The sequence below is a fragment of the Sinocyclocheilus rhinocerous genome, unplaced genomic scaffold, assembly GCF_001515625.1.
Source record: "Sinocyclocheilus rhinocerous isolate Xijiao unplaced genomic scaffold, SAMN03320098_v1.1 scaffold475, whole genome shotgun sequence".
Taxonomy (NCBI): Eukaryota; Metazoa; Chordata; class Actinopteri; order Cypriniformes; family Cyprinidae; genus Sinocyclocheilus; species Sinocyclocheilus rhinocerous.
The window spans coordinates 1,111,331-1,115,576 of record NW_015646677.1 but is presented as its reverse complement, the minus strand read 5'-3'; the positions used below and the strand labels follow the sequence as shown (position 1 = coordinate 1,115,576).

Below are 4,246 nucleotides of genomic sequence, written 5' to 3'. Positions count from 1 at the left end.
AGTAATGTCCATCAGAGGGAAAATGACGTATTTGCTGAGTTGTGTTGCAGTGTTTCATAGTTGTGCATGCCAATGTCTTTATGATTGTGTCGTCTCTTCACTCTGTATTTATACACTGAATCCAGGGGCTTGTTTCAAATACAGTGTTTGTTATTGACTGCCGTTAATGTTGTACCTTTACTAGGGATGTAACGATTCACTCAACTCGCGATTCGATTCACGATTTTTTTAACAAATGAGATTTAAGACAAATAAATTAAATGTGTCCTTTTATTATTGCTTGGACAAAATGCTGCTCATTTCTTTGTGAAATTGAAATATAACACTATAATATACTAATATAGCACTTGCATTTTATTGCTCTTTTGTTGGTTTTGATTGCTTCTATTGTCTTCATTTGTAAGTCAATTTGGATAAAAGCATCTGCTAAATGACAAAATTTAAAGGGGGCATAACACACACAGTTTCACCCAATCTCATGTTAATCTTGAGTACCTATAGAGTAGTACTGCATCCTTCATATCTCCAAAAAGTCTTTAGTTTTATCATATTTATAAAAGAAAGCTACAGCTTTACGATTCTATCTGGAAAAAGCCGAGCTCCTGGAGGCGTGCCGTGGGCGGAGCTAAAGAGTGACGAGCACTTCGGCGCCGAATGCCAACAAAACAGACATTTGATGCCGTTTCACTTACCGTCTGCAGTCCTGAATCAGCTGGGACTGCTCCATCTTTCAGTATCAAACGATGTGCAAATCCAGCGTCGAACTGGGCCTCGTTTATAAAACGTTCGTCAACAAACACACTTGTGAAACTCCGTTGATGCCCCGGAAAAACAAACTATCCACTGTCTACATAACGCTGGGTTCTTTAGGAAGCTGAACAATGTTATCTTTCCCTTACAACCAAAAACACACTTTAGATTGGTGACATTCTTCCCGAAGAGCCACGATCGAAAAAAATTATCCGAAACTTGTACGAACCCGGAAATAAGATTTTTGGCACAGAAATACTCAGTGTACCCCCCTTTAAATATAATGTAAATGTAAATAACAAAACTAAATTGAAATTTTAAAACAAGCCCCAAATCAAATAAATAAGTAACACAAATAAAATAAATATCTTCATATAAACAAAATAAGGCTTTGTCTGTGCTCTTTCCTTTTAAAATTAGAGGCAACCAGTTTTCATTTTTTTAGTACCGACTTGGTACCGAAATACCGGGTCTTTTGACAACACTAATGCAGAGGCAAGATGAAAAGAAAAAATGCCATCTAAACTTTTCTAAAGACAGTAAGTTCCCCTCAGACATGCATTCATATAAACTCCTACACCTAATTGAATCGCGATTTGTTTAGCATCTCAACCAATTTGAATCGTCACATATTTGAATCGATTTTCAACCGGCTCGCGGTTAATCGTTACATCCCTAACCTTTACCAAATTCTGTGCTTTTGTGAAACTACTACATTTTAAATATTGCTTTAGACTATTACAGTAGTCGTAACACAACAATATGCCCCTTAGTTTGATGCTGTTGAAAATTGCATGCGTGTGTATGTCTGGGACGGTCTGAGCGTGTGTAGATGTAGAGGGGAAAAGCAGCTGTGTGTGTTTCTGGGTTCTGTGCCCCAAAACAAACTGCCACCTTCATTTTGACACCTTTCAGCTGAACGCAAGAGAGGAGGAGGAGACGTCAGGAGCAACGTGGATTCATCTGACAGCGTCACGGAGAGCGCCGGACTCCGGACACACACTGCAGAGCTAAAGTAGAGTTCTGTAAAATATTATATACTCTCTCTTAATTCCCGACAGCTCTTTTTTTATTTGTTACTTTTATTTGGAAGTAGCTGTGTGCTAAAGTCAGTTCAGCGAAATAATTGTTTGCCTGCTTGTTCGAGTTTCCCACTGCTATAATGTTGTAAATTGTCAGTTAGCTAGATTTGTTTTTATAGGATCCTCTTTTTTTTGGTTTCATGTTTCTTCCCTTTTGCCCTCGTCCATATAATGTAAGTGTCTTTTGCCTTGATTATTAAATGGAATGTGTTGTAATTAAAGTGTGTACTTGTTGCTTGTTCATACTTGATGTGCTAGTTTAGGTTACTGGGTTAAACATTTAGCCAGCCATTGCTTTTTATTTGTTCAGAATTGCTATTTCCAAAACTTTTCCTACTTAGACATCAGGATAATTGGTTTAAGAACCACATTTCAGGTTGTTTGACGTCTTTACTTAATATAAAAACTGTGCCATTGTGCCTTTTCCAATTTTACTTAATTTTAAGAGGTTCAATACAATATGGATTAATTTGTGTAGTATCTGTTAATTCCTGTTCATATTCCAAATTGATTGGCAGTTCCTGCAAGGTTAAATTTTCCATAACTTTTCATTGGTTTTCTTGATTGTGATTGGAGCTATACTATTCAAATCTGTGAAACATGCTCAATTTTGTTTTTGAGTCAAAATAATGAATAGTTTATGGTTAGTAAATGATAAAGTGCAAAATATTCTGCATTTGTAATGTCTATCTGACATCCCTGCTGCAGATTGTGTGCATTGCTTTGTGTATACATCTAATCTTCATATGTGTGTATATATGTAGGATTTACTGTAATTTGTCGCTCAAAAGGTCTCTTACGTTTGGTTCTGCTAGATTTAGAATTTAAAGGAATAGTTCACCCAAAAGTGAAAACTTGCTGAATATACCCACCCTCAAGCCATCCAATATGTAGATGAGTTTGTTTCTTCATCAGATTTGGAGAATTTTAGCATCATTGTCTCAGCAATGGATCCTCTGCAGTAAATGAGTGCCGTCAGAATGAGAACTGCCGATAAAAATCATTTTGTTTCTTACAAACATACAGCTTTTGTCTTCACACGATGTTAATTGATGGACTTGAGTGGAGTGGATTATTGTGGTGTTTTTATCAGCTGTTTGGACTCCCATTCTGACGGCACCCATTCACTGCAGAGGATCCCTTGGTGAGCAAGTGATGGAATGCTACATTGCTCCAAATCTGATGAAGAAACAAACACTTCTACATTTTGTGTGGCCTGAGGGCGAGTACATTTTAAGCAAATTTTCATTTTCAGGTCACTATTCCTTTAAGCTTTTATGCAAATTTGTTCCACCATTTCGTTGTACAGAGTTTCCAATTTTCATTATGTAGACTGCTTATGGCAGCTGTTTTTCCTAGTGATGTAATAAGCCGTGTTTCCACATGCAAGTCTGCAAGGTTGTCTCTGCTTACTGTAAATATTCATACACTTTATTTTGAGACTTTGAAGACAGTTGAGAGATGTACTTCTGGGTATTTGACAAGTGACGTGACCTATGCATTGGTCACTTCGCATCTGTTTGAATGAAAGATTAAGGTTCATGTAAACTCAGTTACTCGCCTGAGCCTGTGGCCCTTTGTTGGTGTATTTGATGGTTTATCACTATAATCAGAGCAAGTTCAATGTTGGAGTAATTCTAGTGGATCTTCAAACTGCATCCTCTGCTGGTGAAGTGGACAGACGTCAACATTGTGGGTTCCTGTTCCCTCATCAACATCTGGACTGAGAGGTAAGTCCGTTTTGCCTTTCAAATGTTATAGAAATTGGTACACTTGTGCATTTTGTGTTTTTGTAGCCCAGAGCATTGCAGCTTGTTTACAGCTCAAGTTTATTCGGGTCTTGCTGTTGCCTGACCTTTGATGCATTTCCTTCATTGTACTTTGACCTTTGATGCAGTTGAGTCCACATATAATTATTCATGATTGATGTGGGCCACCTGATGTAATATATTCAGATTTACTTTTACAGAATATTTTTGCCAATCAATAAATTTTTTTCACTCTAGATGTCTTTTGTTTTGTTGTCCTGTACACATTTTCTGTTTGTAGTTGAGAATATAAAGTCCCACAGATGAAGAAATTATAATTCTAATGCTTGTAACTATTTTAAATGTCTGTCCAATAGGAATTTTAGTGTAGAATAGAGATTGCTTCCAGTAATTCTAAGAAGTTTCCAGGCAGGCAAATTCGATTTAATAAGCGATTGCAATATAATGTCAGTGTATAGATCAGTGAAGCGAATGACGTACTGTATTTATCCTATCTGAGTGGCCGCATGAGGGCGCCATTGAACCCCTCTAAAAGTCTTAAGTACTTGCAATGACATGTTTTGACCAGCAGAGGTCGTTTTTTTTCTGAACTGTGCCTTGGCTTGTTCTGAATTGTGTTGAAATGTTTGAATGAAATCTGATCCC

At 37.2% G+C, this 4,246-nt stretch overlaps 1 protein-coding gene across 1 annotated transcript in view; it reads left to right on the top strand.

The window, feature by feature from the left end:
- The window catches only part of LOC107708007 (cleavage and polyadenylation specificity factor subunit 6-like), a 22,504-nt gene extending 20,456 nt beyond the window's left edge, over nt 1-2,048 (top strand). Inside the window, exon 11 of the mRNA XM_016512147.1 lies at nt 1,666-2,048. The gene's annotated coding sequence lies outside the window, so the exon portion shown is untranslated. The remainder of the gene's footprint in view (nt 1-1,665) is intronic.
- Nucleotides 2,049-4,246: the final 2,198 nt, after the last annotated feature.